At 42.3% G+C, this 17,165-nt stretch overlaps 1 long non-coding RNA gene across 1 annotated transcript in view; it reads left to right on the top strand.

Moving 5' to 3' along the window:
• Positions 1-521: 521 nt before the first annotated feature.
• Positions 522-17,165, top strand: part of LOC147601215 (uncharacterized) — a 39,613-nt gene continuing 22,969 nt past the window's right edge. The window contains exons 1-2 of the long non-coding RNA XR_015258303.1: positions 522-761; positions 8,336-8,444. This is a non-coding gene — a long non-coding RNA (uncharacterized LOC147601215). The remainder of the gene's footprint in view (positions 762-8,335; positions 8,445-17,165) is intronic.

Below are 17,165 nucleotides of genomic sequence, written 5' to 3'. Positions count from 1 at the left end.
GCCTGGTAGAGTCGCGCCGTTGGGCTCCCCGCTCCTTCTCGCCGGAGCTCCGTCAGCCGACGCCACCTCTCACAGCACCGCGGCTCCGAGCCGGGCCCGCTGCGGCGCCGCTGACCCCACTGCCGCTACCGGCCGGCGGCCGCCCGCGCTGTGCGCGCCGCGCGGCGGGGAGGCGGGCCTCCCCGCCGCTCCCCGCCTCCATTGGCTCACCTTGGGGGACTCTCCGATCTCCCCGGCGCCTCATTGGTCGGGGTTGCCCCTTTCCCCCTGAGCTAATTGGCGGAGCGGGACGGGATCCCCTCCGGCGGGCGGGGGGCGGTGCTGGGGCGCCGGGCAGGGGCGGCCGGTCGGTCACCTGCGGCCGGGGTGGCTTCGCTCTTCCGGCCCCGCCACGGCGGGAGAGGGGGCGAGGGCCCTGCGGGTGGGGGGAGATGGCGCCGCGGGGCCCGCGGCCGTCGAGGGGAACGGCTGGGGAGAGCCGGAGAAACAAAGAACATGGCGAGGGGAGGAGGAGCCCGCGCCCCCTCCCCCGCCGGGCAGGGCGCTCCGGGGGCGGACAATGCCCGGCCCGCCCCGGCGGCCGCCTCGCCTCCCCCCCGCCCACTTTCCCCGCCCCTGTGGCAGGGCCCGGCGGGGGGCTGGGCCCGGCCCCCGCCCCGCGGGACGGGCTGGAGGCGGCGGCCGGCAGCGGGCCCGTTGCAAGTTTCTCCAGGAGTGGGAAAGTTGGGCGCGGCGTCCGCGGCGCGGCGGGACCCGGCCAGGTAAGGAGCGGGAGCGGCGGGAGCCGGGGCCGGCTCCCCGCCAGCGGCCGGGCCGGGGCACCTGCGGGAGCCGGGGCCGCAGGTGCGGTGGGGACGGAGCTCGGGCAGCGGGTGGGCGGCGGTGCCCGGCGGGCCCCGGGAGCGAGGTGGGAGCTAGGGAAGCCCCCGGGGCTGGGAACTTTTTAAAAACTTTGAACATTTCCCACCGTAGTCCCTGGCTGTGGGAGAGCCGCCACCGTGCCGCTGCCCGAGCACGAACCCCGGTGGGGGCTGTGCTCCGGCACCGGGACCTCCCGAAACACCCTTCCTAAAACTGCGTGGGGTTACGGACCCACCTGGGGAGAGGCGCCGGGGCAGCCGCTCCTGCGGGAGGAAAACCCCCCAGCTCTTCTTTCTGCAGCCGGACGGAGCGCGGCTCTCTGCCGGGTTCCTCAGCCCTCAAATTCTTTTTTGGGTCCGCTCTTGACTAAATACTGCCCCTGCCAAAATGATTAGAGTAGTGTTGTGAGGCCTTGGTCGGGATTTTGATCCTTTCACTTTGTCCTGAGATGGAGACTTTTTTTATGTGTGTGGCTTTTTTTTTCTTGGTGGTGTTTGTTTTGTTTTGTTTTGTTTTTTTAAACTAACTAATGACTTGAGCATCCAGTTTGAGAGGTGATTTAAGGGGTCTGTACGGAGCGTTCAGCTTTTCGGCATCAGTTTTAAGATGTCTTGAGCTAGTTGCCTGAAATTTGGATTTCCAGAAATGTTTAGAAATGAAAAGATATATTGCTGGTCTGACTAAAATAATGATTAATGTGTTCATAATAATTCTGCTGCAGTTCCCTCCCGCCCCTTCCTCCCACAGTTTTACATCCAGACAGCTCAATTGCATATCAAAAGCCTCTTCTGATTTTCATGTAGTAAATTATTAGACTTTCAAACTGTTCTTGTTCCTTTTCTTCTCCTTTCACTCACACCCTGGACAGCTGAAATGAAATTTTGGGGAGAGGGAGAAGAGTGTCTCTGTGTACTTGGTCAGACATAACCAGTAACAGGCAGCTTAGCGATAGGAAGGCCAGGAGCATAAATAGCCATTATTTTCTATCAAAGGTTAATTAGTTATCATCTTTATATCAGCACGTGTAAGTGTAGAATGGGTAGAATTTTAAGATGAAAGTGGCACAGCGGCTTTGGAAGGCACTGTTACACATCGCCGCAACTTAAGAAGAATATCTCTTTAAAATGTGTTGACATTTAATTGACCTTTGAAAGTTCATTCTGTTAATCATACTCAAAGCACTGAAGCTATGGTTGACTGATCTGGTGTTCGTACATTCAGCCGTGCTCAGCATATAAATTCTGCAGCATAATTGCTACTTATTGAGCAAGAGTTTCTTTTCTTCTCTGAAAATGAGAAAGTTTTGCTTCGCCTCCGGCTGGGTGCTGCGGGTAGAGTTGTGAATCCAAATGCTTTCCTGCCATCAGTTGTTGTGAAGGGTGTGGCCTCCAGCCAGGCAAGAAATTCCTTTGCTGAAACTGTGTTTTTTCTCCTTCCTCAGGCCGCAAATAGGGCAAGGTAACCTTGAAGGTTACTTCTGTGCCTACTTCTGAGTCAAAACACAATGGCTTACTTTTCTTTTTTTCTTTTCCTTTAAGCTCTTCTGAACTTCAGTTGTTTGAATGGAGAAGGCTGAGTTGAAATAGGCTAATAGCAGAAGATAGTACCCCGCTGTCTCCCTCCCCCCAGCCCCCAAAAAAAACCTCCCTTGGCTCTTAAAGTCAAATCTAGTACACTCATGTTAAAACGCATGTTACCTACTTTTATGAGTGTTGTCCATAGCTTTGTTGTATCCAAAACTCATATAGATAATGAGAATGAAAGCATTATGTACAGGATTACTGTTGAAAGGTCTGGGTAAAGATTAATTTCTATTATGTTCACTTTCTGAAGGATAGGTTTCCCAGTGAGGTTAATATTGCCAACAATATTTTTCATGTGTTGAGACCTCTTGTGTCCTATGTGGTATTTATAAGTCTATCTGTTTCTTTGTGCGAAGTGAGGGAAATATTAAATGTTAAATGTCTATGATTCCTAATAGATCATTAGCTCTTTGTTGTTACTATTGAAAACTAATTAATTGCTCTTAATTGTAAATCTACTTATAAAGTTAGAGCCCTGACAGCTATTTCTAAGCTATTTTCTCAATGCTGCTTTTGTAGCTGGAATCTCTTCCCCTAACTGTGAAGTCGGATGTGATGTTCAAGCTGCGTTTGCAGCCAAGTAACTGCCCTGCCAGTCCATAGGGTTAGGGGTTTTTAACCCCGGGAGGGGTCATCTGGGGGAGTGTTTTCGTCAGGGCTGCCTCCACCAGGGTGCAAGTGCTTTGAATACTAAAAAGAGGTCCTGTGGTTTGAGTTTTGTTTATTTTAGTAGAATAGATACAAGCGCTGCACGTGATTCATTTCACTGGGTCTTTAGAAAGCTGAGTAAAGATAAATACACCACCAGCACGTCTGTACTTTGTGTACAGTTGACAGAAGGAGGCAAAAAACCCAAGGTAGCTTAAGGGCTGGAGTGTGTGGATGCCTGACCCGCAGCTGCTCTGATGCCCAGTAGCCCGGAGTTGGCACCCATCTGTGTGACCTGCCGGGAAAGGTGATGCAAGGTTGTCCTCGGACCACCTTGGAGGACAAGGAGCAGAGTGCCTCAGCTGACCAGCGGGACGTTTGGAGAGATCTGCCATGTGGGTCAGCTTTTATAGGGGCTTAGGTCTCTGGTCTAGCTGATGAAGGTGTTGACCCATTCATATTATTTGCAGTTGCAAACACTGTCCTGGAATGAGATGCCTAAGCAGGGTCCCCTTTTCCAAAGGCTCTTTTTATGTCATCTGGCTGATTTGGAGGAGTGATTTGAACGTGTTGCTCTGCTGGGTGGCAGGAGCTCCTGTTGAAATTGTTGGGCAAAGCATGGACGGCATCACCATAAGGGCACAGGAGTTCAACCACGGTAATGAAAGCCAAGTTTTGGGTTGCAACTGAGACAGACCTAGGGGAGGTTTAAACCTGAGCACTTCTTGTCCTAGTATTTGTATTGTACAAAAAGGTTTCTGATGCGGCAGGTCCGTTCCCAGACTCCTAATTTTATTGTTGGGATAAAGGGCAGATCTGGAAGTTGCACTTCTAAAAGCACGTTCCTGTGTTTCAGCAGTTGAGGAGTGACAGGATGAGCAGGCGATTTGAGAACCACGTGGAAGTTTGGATGTGCGGTACTGATTCAAGCGATATTACGAAGGCTTCAATGTTGATACGTGTACCCACTGGAAGAAAGTTGTGTGCTTGGAGGGTGGTAGTAGCAGCTGAACATGGATGTTTAATGTTTTATTCATATCTAAAACTCTATCAGGCACCTAAACCCTTGAGAGTTAAGACAGTCAGTCTTGTGAAGGTGATGGTTGATGTTCTTTGTATGTGCATTCCTAGATTACTCTGAGGAGGATAATGTGAAGTTATTCACTGAAGATTATGGCATTGCATGAAAGGAATGTAACGTTGGGCCGTAAGTTAACAGAAACAGGAAAAGCTCATTCTCAACTCTGGTTTGTTAATCCAACCGTTTGCATATATAGCACTTTGCACCAAGACCTTGTACTGCATAAATGTAGGTTTTATAATAACAGAACCTACCAGCCCTTTCTCTTTTAAATTCAGGTGTGTAGAAAATAAGTTATACATTATTCTCTAAGAGTGTTTTTGCCTGTAACACGTCACGTTGAATACAACAGAAGAATAACATGGTCTTGACTAGTGTTAGTCCAACGAATGCCTTTCCTCTGTAACAATTTGAAATTTAAAAGCAGCATGATTTGGAGTGCAAATGTAGATGGGTTTAGTTGCATTTTAATATACTCGCCAGGCAAGGTGAGCCCAAGCAATCCTGATGTGACATGCTTGACATAATCCAAAGGGGATTAGTTATTAATACATTTGAAAAAAAGTCTGATCTTGCTTCAGTGTTTTTCTTCAGTCACACATGTTCAGAATTAAAGCTTTTGTGGCAAGTTGATTATAAACTTTCTATGAGTCTAAGCAACTGAGAGCTGTTCTTGGAGGTGCTGAGATATGTTCTGATAGCTATAATTTTTAGCTGACTGCAGAGCTGTATTTATCCACTGGGGATTTTCTTTGCTAATAAACATCAGAAAAGTTTTTTGGATAGGAAACCATTTCATAGGTGTCCTCCTGTCCCCTTTTTTGTTCCTTTTCTGTAACGTCTGGGCAATTATTTCTGCTGCTCAGGAGCAAAATGCAGTTACACCACTTGTTTGCATCTGTAGAAGGCTCCCACCATGTGTGGGGGGAGCACTTAGAGTAACTCTCTGTGACTTATACTAGAAATTTTGAGGTGAAGGTGAGGAATGAGAATAGTTTTAAGTTCCCAACAGTTGAAGCTAACGGTAGGATTTCTTCTCCCTTTATGCCTGCCCTCTTCCTACCTGTCTGGTCTCTCGCATGTGACTGTGTTTTAGCTGTTCCAAACTGGGGCTCAGTCCTCTTTTTCCTCTTACAGGACTTTCTAGTGTGAACGCCCTTTGGCACGTCAGTGTTGATTCCAGCCAAAACTGTTCTTTGATTGCATGATTTCTGTGTACTAGTTTCTTGAATTTGGTGCTTCCACAGTGGCTTAGCTAGGATATTTATGCTGGTAAGCCCTCTCTCCTTCCTTAGGTGGTCAGTCTAATGCTTTCTCATCTCTTCATAGGGCTGAATTGTTTCTCTCTCTAACTTGGTGGATGTTTTTTCCATGTGCATATTAGTATCTTGTAGTTTCTGCTTCTGGAAAGCTGGGAGGAAAGACCTTTTCAGGCTGATGAGAATACAGGTTAAGAGAAATTTGAAAGTGTAACATTAATAGGATCCGGGTTCATGGCCCTGTCAGTGTGATGTCAGCATTTTATCTGATAGGTCAGAGTATTTAATTACGAATTGTGGGAACAAGCAAGTCTTTAACTTGCTGATGTTCAACCTCATTTTGTTCCATCATGCTGTAAGCCTGGTCATACCTAGGGAAAGGGGAGGCTATTGGAAATAAGTGAAGAACGGGACTTGGGTAGGTGTATTGCCTTGGTCTTTATGTGTGCAAAGGTTAATGCATTTGCTGCACATGAACTCTAGTTTTGCTCTTGAAATGTTGCTGTTATATTTTACTTGCGTAGTGCTATGAAGAAACAAGCATTTTCTAAATTACTTTAGCACGTGGTAGCATTAAAAAAAGTTGCTTTCTGCACACTTTTAGTGGATGTGTTGCTTAACATAGTACCCAGAAGTTCTCTTCCATCTAGCACTGATTTCTGGTGATGTTCAAGTACCTTTGGGACAGGAGTAATCAATACATTGCACCATCTCATGGGTAAAAAAAAAAAAAAAAGTAAGCTGAACCCTTGCAGACTCTTCTGCAGCATCTGGGGCTTGTGCTGTTTCCTGTGAAGCACACTGAGGAAAAATAGTCTTGTGGCCAGAGGCTGTGTTTGTTTTGATCTACTGGAGGTGAAAGACAAACATTATGATTGTGCCAATTATTCTGAGAGTGTGTTCCAGTTGAGCGTTTGAGCTCTGTATAAGAGAAGGAGTGATGGGAAGCATAAAATAGCATTCCCTGTATTTGCAAGGGAGTTGGGATGGGTGCTGTGTCCTGGCTGCAAGCAAGCAGGACTGATTCCTGTGTGGATTATCCGATCTTGAAATCAGAAATCTGAAGGTAAACTTGTAGCATGTGAGGTGTGGGTCACTGGCCCAATGCAGGAATCAGAATTCAAGTCCCTGCTTTTCTTCAGGAGTACAGCAGGGTATAAAATACATTCCCTAGAGATGTGACTTTAGAGCAAATTACATCTCCTGAATAAAGGACATAAAAAATGTGAGTTAGGAGGCAGTTTGCAAAATACAGGATGAAAGCATCCTAGAAATTCTTGGGCAATGTTAGGTCAGAGTTTTGTGTTTGAAGATGGTCCTGGTCAGCCCAAACATACGTTCGCTCCTGCGTGCAGAGATCTTTGATATGGACTACCTGCTGCTTGTAGCGTGTTCCCTGTGCTAGAGGCTTGTTCTCACTCCAGCTGTGCTTCACCTTCCCTTTGAATACGGACAATAAGGCTAAATAAGTTGTATACTATTGGTAGTTTGTTCACCCGGTTAAATCTAAGTAGATGTTTTTTGCTAAGCTTGAAATCCTATGTTATGCTCTCTTGGGTAATGCTTTTTCAAAATAACTCTGAGAAGTAGTTATTACCATTGAGGGCTGTTTTCTTGTCCAATATACAGTCGTTATTCTTATATTGACCCAGTACATGGTCTCTGTATTTGAAGTAGAAAACCACCAACTTAAGCGTTCCGCATTGGGAACTGACACAGTGATGCATATTTATGCATAGCTTCAGACCAGTCGCCTGCTCGGCTCCACGGTGAAACGGGCATGGCACTCAGCTCTGCCAACAAGTGGAGTAATGCTCTGAACCACCTGGGCAGCACCCACTTCTGCCAGCTCATACAAAAGGACAGTTTTGCCTATTGCACCTTCTTTTCTGGCCCGTACTTAAGGTTTGTCAGCTTCACAGTGATGCCCTCATGACACTGAAATGTAGAGTGGTTAAAGACCACTGTATTGTTCACTGATTCTATGGCAGAGCATAAATATTCCTGGTATCCCTCCTTAGCCTTCACTTGTTACTGCAGCCGGTTGATTGACAGAGATGATGTGTATTATCAAAGGCATGTTCATTTAGTGTAGTCACATACAGAACTGCTTCAGGTACCTTCAGAAGGTGTCAGGAGCACAAATCGATAAATAATATATTTTGAGTATATCCATTTCTGTTAATTAGCCCTACTTACTGCATTTCTTTTGCTTTTGTCATGTGCTTATAACTGAGATTTCAGAACTGTCGTGTGCATATTCTTCTCCTTATACAGACTGGTTTACTGTAGTTCCCCTTACTGTGTTGTTTCCATGGTCCTCTCTCCTCAATCTCTCTCTTTTTTTTTGTTTTTTTTTTTTTTTGTTTTCTCCTAATAATCTGATTCTATCTTGTGAGTCTGTCCATCCATCCATCTGCAAAGGGGTTCTGTATGTCCCTGTTCCTCCAGAATGATTGCATGAATAAATTCCTTCTCAGTCTTAGAGGCTTAACCAGGAAGACTTTGGGGATTTTGCTTTTCTGAAGTGATGCTCAAGCTCAGATTTATTGTGTGGTCAGTTTTGGTTTTGTAATCTGTGTTTTTCTTAGATACTAAATAAGAGAAGTCATTATGCCTATCTCTGGTGGGAAATTTAACTACTTCAGTATAGGTTTTGAATACTTACGCTACCTTAGCAGTTAACCTTTATCTCCTCTAATTGAGAGACAGCTGCATTCAGGAGTAATGTGTCATTTAAAACACATTCTAAGTTTTAAATGACTATACCAGAAAAGGACATGGTTTTAATAATGGTTGTTAAAAGCTATCTGACTTCTTGCAGTCCTAATAATGAGAACTATGTGAGCTGAACTACTGAACTTCTGGAATTACAATAACTTCTGTTCATGTGTGTGATATAGATTCCTGGAAATCTGAGGAGCGGTCGGCGGTGGAAGAATGCAATTTTCCCCGGAGATGTGGGTATCTTGCATGAAGAGGACTGAAGTAGGATCACCTGGTACCCAAGAAGTAAGTTCTTATTTTTTCTCCAAATATATTTTTACTGAGGTGCACTGTAGTATTAATTCACCTAGATGGATTAAAAGCTAATTAAAATCCCCAATGATTAGACATTGGGGAGAGACTCTTGGGAAGAGGCTCAAGAAAGCGCGTTACACGTTGTTCATACTTTTACCAATAGTTTTGACATCTCGTTCCCGAGCGTTTGGATGTTCTGTATCTTATTTGGTGCATAATTTCAACTGCTTGTCTGTAACTGCCTGCTCAGCGCAGGGGGAGCCTGCTTCTTCAGGCATGGGAGAACTGGCTTCATCAGCAACAGTTGGAGATACTCATGCTGTATCATAACAGCTGTGAACTTGAGTTCATGTAAGTAATGTGTGCTTAATCTTCCTGTGCTGTCAGTGACAGGAAGAGGAGGAATAATTTTTTCCCCCTATTTAATGATGATCTTAAGGTTTTTGACAAGCGAATTTTAAAATGTATACTACAAAGCAATTTAGGAAACAATTGCCATGAGTTAAATTTTTTTTTCAAGTTCTATACAGCTTTGAGTTTGCATTTTTATCTGTTGGTATTCCAGTGTTATTCTAATATGATTAAAAACTAATTTACCTTTCTGAGTTTGCACATCACTTCATCTGTATGGAAGCTGATGGAAAATGTAGAGGTCCTGTTTCTGAATTCTAGCAGCAGTTGGAAAATCTTGTATTAGTTGCTTTTTTGTTGTAGTGTGTGGGGTTTTTCTTTTCCTCACAAATAATTAACTCATTTGGCTTGGAAGTTTCAGGAGAGTGAGAGGAAAGTGGTTGGATTTTTATTTAATTGAACAGTGTTTCAGTACCACCACTTTGCCCCTTTTTTGTTCTGTGACATGCACTATAAATTCATGAAGACATTGAAAAGTTAGAATGTACTTCCTTTTTTCTTAGTTGTATTTGTTCAACACCTTATCGAGATCAGTGTGTATTGATATTTGAGTCTTGGACGCTTTCTGCCTGAACACCTCTGTAAGAATGCTGTGCAAACTACAAAACAGAGCAGTAAAGATAACTGATTGCGTTCTCTTGCCTAACAGTCCATACCGTGTGATAAAATGCCTCACAGTTTTAGATTGACCTTGCCTTGACTTTCATACAGATATAACCTGTTTGATGTCTTTTGAAAGTGGAAAGGAAGCCATACATGGAGTGGAATTGTACATAGTAACTGATATAATGTCCTTCATCTAATTAATTCAAAGTAGTAGGATTTTGTAGTCTCCCTACTTTTTCCCCTGCTTTAAGTTGTAGATATTAGGCCGGTACATTTACAAATGAAAGGCTAATCTGTGTTTTGTGACCAGGTGTAATTAAGCTGAAATCTTTTCATTCTGCAATCAGTGATTTACATCTAAAGATTTTTTTTGTTGTTGGTTGTGTGGTTTTTTTGGTTTGTGGTTTTGGTTTTTTGGTTTTTTTTGTGTGTTTTTGTTTGGTTGGTTGGTTGGTTGGTTTTTTTTTTTTAGAGTCTGTATAGCTTGTCTTGCAAGGTGGCTTATTTGTGTTTTTCTTAGCTGGCTTGTGATAAACAAGATGGAACTTGCCAGAAGAGGAACTTCTTTTCCCTTCCTTTTTTTCAGAAGTGTTGTTCTAGGAAATTTATTTTTCTTACCCTCCTGTCCTTCAGTAGGCCTCACGCAGGGATGTCAGTACCTCCTCATATTGGCAACTTTGTGAAGTTGGGCACCTTGCTGGGAGTTTCATAGCTTGTCATGGTAGCTCTGCTAAGGAGAGTACGAGTGGCTCTGGCAGAGTATATAGATGCCAAGTGCTAGGAATTTCTGGAATGTAGAGTTGTGCAGCACTGATAAAGTTTGCTTTGTTTCCTCAGTGACTTGACCCATTGAGAAAATGTGGTTCCCTAGGAAGCTTTAATAGCTCAGAGTTGGTATTGAATAAAGGGAAAGGCCTCAACATAATTCTGCTTGTTTTCACCTGCTGCCTGAAAGATTAATTTTCTTAACCTTAGTATAGAAAATATAACCCTGAGTTTTGAAAGTGATTTATAGAGATCCTTCACACTTATCAGTTTGAGTAAATATGCCACAGGCTTCTGTGTTCCAGCTATGGTCTTTTCATAGCCTTCTCGGTTTACAGTGCGGTAATTTCATTTGGGGGCAAGAAAGTTTCAAGGAAAAAACACCTTCTAATTAGAGTGATATAGTCACTGTGCTTGCCTGCTGTGGTTTCATATGACTTCAGAAAAATAGTTGAGTGATTAATCTTTAATTTTCCCCATCATTAACTTAATAAGGAAACAGGAGATAGATGAAAAACAAACAGCAGAACTATACAACCAGGACATTATTATGCCAAATCTTTTTGGCATTTTTGTTTGGTGAGAAATGCCATTCTGCTAACTACGTGAAGTGTAGCAGCAGCTGGTTCGCTCAGATAATTTGTAGAAATCTTCTAACAGGTTTGAACTTTATTCAAGCCTTTGCAGAGCTTGCTACACAACTTCCTCCCTCTTCCCCACGGTCCCCTGTGGGTTGGGTGGGTTTTTTTCCACAGTTTTCTTTCAAAGCAAATGTTGCATATACTAATTTCTAATATCACATAATTCCCTCGCATCCACTTTTCTGTGGGGAAGGAAGCCATCCCAGACACTATAGTGAAATGCCCTTGGGAAGGGTTTGGTTCTATTTTTGTGCCGGTTGCTATCTTTAGTCACTGCGCTGATAAGTGAACTTAATTGTGGAGTAATGCAGTTTTTGTAATGAACGTGACAGGATTACTCTAGCCTCTTGGAGCACAAAACAAATGCAACAATGGAAGCGAGTTGCTCTTTTCATATGTCTTTATTTTAATTCTTACTGGATGTAAAATAGGCAACATAATTCTAGAAATGTAACGCTTGAACAGAAAATATGCCTGGCGGTTTGCAAATGTTCCTCTGAAAGTCGTACTTTATTTCGTTTGTAAATACTTACAAAAGCAGTCCCGTGTACATCTTTGGGCAGCAACACTGCAGCAGAAGTTGTAGCGATCTTAACTAACCTGCTCGGAGGCCTCTGCATGTTAATAATATAAAGTAAACAGCTGGGGAATGTGTATTGCTGTTGACAGTGAGCGACTGTAAACATCCTCGACTGGAAGCTGTGAAGCAGCAGATGGGGCTTTCAGTCGGATGTTTGCAGCTGCCAACTGCCACAGACGTCAAGAAATGTTTGACACCTAAAGCATAGTTTTCTGTTTAAAACTTCTACTCTATTTGGTTTATCACAGACGTATGGATTTAGGCCAAACTTTCTACGTACTGCTTAATCTTTCTTGTGATGTCTGTGTCTGAATATCTAGAAGTCACCCAGCCTCTGGTATAAAAAAGTGCAAAAATGTAATCTATTAGGTTATATTTTTAACTGCAAACTCAATTCTAAGTTTTCAGAGGCGAGTTTCCATGCAGCTTGCTTGGCTGTAGAGGTTGCTTGGCTTCATTTTCAGACTCTGCTACAAAGTTTTTACAAGATTATCACGTGCATTTAGCATCTCTGCAATGGTTCACTTAGAATTTGAAATCCTAAGCCTTGTAGGAAGCAATCACTTAGAGGAGTTCTGGAAACTAGAAATGCACCAGGTATAGCAACCATGGAAGAAAATTTTAAAAAAAATAATTTTTCCTGGAAGAGGCCCAACCCTTCAAAATGATGGGGAGGCCAGTGAGGTTTCATGCGACCAGGTTCACCTCTGACATATCATAGCATCCCAGCTGCTGAGGTTCAGTGATCCTCCCCCTTCTCCCTTTTCATTTGCCTTCCCTCCTCCCTTTCAAAGAAAAAAAAAAAAAAAGGGAGAAGGAAGTGCTGAAAGCTGATTCGTACTTTTCTAGAAGTCAGTTGAGAGAATTTCAAGACTCCAGTCCTGCCAACCAGTTTTATGTGTGGGTGGACCCCGGTGCTTAAATAGGACCCCAGGACATAGAGAACAGTTTATGTGATCGGGATGATATTTACCAATGATTCCTGTCATACCAGAAAAAGAGCAGCAAGGTTGTAGCACATAACTGATTTAAGTTGATAGTAAAAGCATTAGTGTATTCACTCTTGAGAGAAGATATGCATCTTGTTGGTATGTGTGTTAAATATCTATGCCTTTGGTAAAGAGAGTTTTGTTAACTTGTTTTTTCTTGTGGTCAGTGTCCTTCTTTCTCAAACATGTATGTATGCTCATATAAAAATATGAGGCGACATAATCTAAACATTAGTTTGTCTCTTTACATTTTTGCATAAGATACAGATAACCTAAGACTCTCTAAAGTTTCTGACTTTTTTTTTTTTTTTTAAAGGAGCTAATGTCCTGGTCAGAGTTCTTGTAAAACATTATTGACGTGTAGGTAGCTAAAGTGGTATCTGTAACATCAAGAAAGCATGCTCTGTATTTGAGGAAACTTCATGAATCTGTGCCTTGCAAATAGCTTTTGGTGTAGATTGGTACACTTGCAATAGATTCAGATTATATCATATTGAAGAAGTGCTTGAAGGCTCCTGTTAAGGATTGGCGCTGTACATCATCTTGCACGCTTCACCATCTCTAGTAAGGTACAAGCTCTCCCAACAAGGGATTACAATCTAATTCAAGACAGTGGCATCAGAGTGGAATCCAGATGGTGTGGACAGGGTACAAATGGGAAGAGTGAGAGGAAACCAAGGGAACAGAGGGATGGGCTTAGGAGTAATTGTGTGTGTAGGTGGCTTTGAGTTGTGTTTGCTTAGTTAAAATGGAGGAAGACGGAAGACATAGCCAGACAAATAACTGGCTAAGAAGCTATAAATATCTTGAAAGATGATGGTTTGGCTGGATGGTATGTGGATTTGAAGTTAGGACAGACACTGGTGAAGCTGTGTTTTTAGATTGATGGATTTTATTTTTTTTAAGTATGGCAGAGGGAGCAGGTGAAATAGGCAGAGGTTTCTGAAAGCCTTTTCTTGCAAATCTAAGAAACTCTGAAAAGTTTTTAGTGAACTCTGAAGAAGATTCAATATGAATATAACATTTGACCTAAAAGTATTGCAAACTTAGCAATGTACTGACCAAGTTCAAGGCCAAGGTAGACATCAGAGGTTGGGCTTACATTCGTTGTGGGTGTAGTTGAAGTTTCTGTGCCTATCTATGGCAAAAAAGAAATGGGAATTACTGACAACAGTTGGGTTTTATTTGTGAGTGATAGATAGGTGTCACTGTTGACAAACTAGGATGATAATGAAGAGAGCTGTCGTTCAACGAATAACAGGTTTTTAGGTGAGTGCTTCTGCAACCTTTCTGGCCTTGAAACTGGCTTTACTGACAACCCAGAGAACTTCCAAAGTGGCCTTGTAATGAAATTCATGGAACTTGAACATACTTGAGAAACAGTATGTGGGCAGAGAATTCTTAACATAGTCTCCTCATCTGGAAAGCTTTGCTATATATTTGAAGAAGAGGATTGAGCAATAGGAGAGAACTTGCATAGGCAAAGTATTTAATATCAAAAGCATTAAGTGCCTCCTGAGAAGATTTACATATTGATAATATTTGTGCTTTGGCAGGAAATTCTTTCAATACCCATTCTATTACTCTTCTTCCTGGATTACGTACCGTCTCAAAGTTCAGCATGTTTCCTCTTGGAAAATGTAGTAGTATGTTGGGTCTCTTTCTTGAGCCTCTAATCTCACTAAATGCATGTGAGGAGCTTTCTTCCAGAAAAACAGCTTCAGCCTCATAACCCACTCTTCTGCCAGGTAGCTACCGTTAAAAACCTGCTAAGGCTAAACTTCAGAAGTTTTAGAGCAGTGGTCCTTAATTTCTGTCTGCAGTGGAAGCTGGCTGCTAGCTTTGTGTTACCCTAAATGCTGGTGTCTGTTGTCGCCCCTTCTACTGAATTAATGGATGTATTCTTAAAAAAACTGCTTCCTCTCCAGCCCTGTTTAAAAAGGAAGAACAGTTCTTGTCTGACGGGTCATGGTTTTGAGTCTGCAGAAGTTCTGTCTGCTGGCCAGGAATGAGAGGAGGAAAAGGGGAAAGTCAACCAGCACTACTTACCCATGCGTGCTGTTTGTCTTTAAAACGACGGGGCAGCTGTTGGAAAAGGCACAATCCATCTGCCTACATATGCACTTGTTATGAAGAGAATACAGTTGATGATGTGAATGGAAAGCTTTCAGTACTGAACTGCTGTTCCTACTCAAGCCACACTCAAAACTGTAAACCGTTAGATATGTGCTTTAACTTTTTGCTTGAAGAGTGACGGTGTTTAATAGCCGTGCTTCTTGGGGAGTTTTCTTTGTTAATGATGTAAAATCGTTACAATGATGAAATAGGCATTATACAATGTGCTTGTTTTGTTTAAAAACACAGTAAAAGAAGATGAACTAATCCTGTAGCTCTACAACCAGTCTGAAGATGCATGAAAATCTGAAGACCAAGATGCATGAAATCACTCCCTTTTTGTACCGATATATAAAGACTGTTCTGTTTTTTTTCCTAAAGCTTCAAACAGTTATTATGAAACAAATAAACGAACAAAGGATATGAGAAGGAAGCCACGTGCCATTCAGTGACATAGTATTTTTCCAGATGATGGCTTGAGGCATCTTTTTAGCTGTGGATGTAAACGTACCTTCTTTTATTTAACAATACTTCTCTTGATTTAATGTGGGTAGTCAGTATTTTGCTCTGATTTAGACTTCCTGTCATTGGCACTTGATTTTTCTTGTGAGTAAATTGGAGATATTTTCAGTAACTTTTGTCTTGTGTTGCTCAAGATATTTTTTTTTTTTCCCCTCCCTTGTGTGCCCTTTGATTAAGTACATACCTCCTTTGATAATGCAGGACATGGAAAATTAACTCCAGAGCTTCTGCCTATAGCAAGACAAGAATATCAGTGGAAGAGAGGGATATTGCTCAGAGGTTTTTTTTACTGTCTCCTCTGGGCATCCAGGTGTATTTCAGTCAATAGTTGGTCTTCCAGCATCTGCCTGGAGGAGTCCTGAGCTATTCTGTCCTCTTCATTGCACTTTCTTTTTAAAAATTTAATTGTATTTTATTCTGGCCTTGTGTAAGGACAGAAGATTTGCTTTTGACTCTCCAGGATGCTGGGGAGAGATGTCTTGTCTCTTTGCTTTCACCAGATCACTCATCTCTTTGCCTTCCCCCTATTCACCTTTATTCACTAGATGCAACTTAAACTGCTTGCTTCTGTCTTCAAGGCCATCACAGACTAGGCATTTATTAACGCCCACATCCAGTTGTCCTGTAATTCTGTTCTCCATTTCTGGCTTGAACTTTTTCTGTCTTTTTCAAACTTTTTTTTCCTCAATTTCAGAAATAAAAGGCTAATCAGTCAGCAGCTGTTCTAACTACTTCATTGTAGTAAAAGCTTTCAGAAGAGTTTGTGCGCTCTTCTGAAAGCCATGGGCTGTTAAGAGATCTTTTTACAATAATGTTTGTAGTACTACTTCTTCCCTTGCCCTCATCGCCTTCTGTATACTTTGAGAGTAGGATTAATATTTTCTTATTGCAGTGTTGACTTTGCGGAGTTGATAGCTGCATTTCTGGGGAAACTAACTGCTTTATCCTGTGCAGAATGGTGGAAACATTTTATTTTCTCTGCAGAGTTTTTCACCATTCTGCATAGCATACATAGCAACATGTATATCCTTTATATTCCTTTATATTTTTTGTATATGTATATATGCTTGAAACTAATTATATGAAAAAATTCTACTATACAAGACTGATATATTCTGCCTTGTATTTTTATTTGTGTGTGTGTAGATATGTGTGTGTACACACACATGTGCATACATGTATTGGGGAAGAAGGAGGCAAAGGAGGCTGGCAAATGGCTCAGTTTTTTTCCACCCACTGCCTACATGTGTGTGCTGAGCAGAGTAAACTGGCCTTGTGTTCTAGAATTTCTTAATACAATCAGTTTCAAGCATTCTAGCTGTGTTTTATTTACAACATTATTCCATGGAATGTGTGCTCATCTGAAGCTCTTGCTCGAAAATTACTAGTTTAAAAAAAAAGCGCAACTGATTATTTAATCTGTTTACATAAAGAACAAATGCTGCTGTTTCTTTAGAGCAAGGATCTTATTAGTGTGTCAGCAGTTTAATGTATGGAGGCTAGGATGAGCTATGAAGTTCCTCTGTTTTGATTGTTGAAAGCTATGTAACCTTAAAGCCTTTCTGCATATGTAATGCAATTGTGGGATTCATAGCAGTGATTAATTCTGTAGCTATAAATGCTCGTCATCAACATCCTGAAATGTTTTCAAAACATATGGAGGGGATTTTTAACAGCTTAAACTGAACAGTGATGAAATAATGCAGAGCCTATGTGAGGCACATTTACAACAGTACTTACTATGTCCTTGAAACCGTACCTGCTAGGAGAGTTTTTGGTCTTTTGTATGAACAGTGATGTCCTTTGAGACACTCTAGTCAGTTACCAGAGCTTCTGTGTAAGGCATGGAAAGCAATGAAGGGAGGGGAACGAGCTTAGGTCCTAGATACAAGGGAAGATCCAACTAGGAGTAGTGGGGGAAAAGAGTATAAAGCAACACTCAAACGGCTCTGCAGGGTTGGCACAATATCCTGTCTGCTAAACTGTGCTAAACCTTCTCCAGCACTTCTCTAAGAAGTTTGCATGTGCAGCAGCATCTTCACAAATATTTCAAAGACACAGGTCAGACCCATTTGAAATGGCT

This window comes from Chlamydotis macqueenii, chromosome 3, assembly GCF_036417535.1.
Source record: "Chlamydotis macqueenii isolate bChlMac1 chromosome 3, bChlMac1.mat, whole genome shotgun sequence".
NCBI classification, from domain to species: Eukaryota; Metazoa; Chordata; class Aves; order Otidiformes; family Otididae; genus Chlamydotis; species Chlamydotis macqueenii.
The sequence above is the reverse complement of the archived record's forward strand: the minus strand, read 5'-3'. Positions and strand labels throughout refer to the sequence as shown.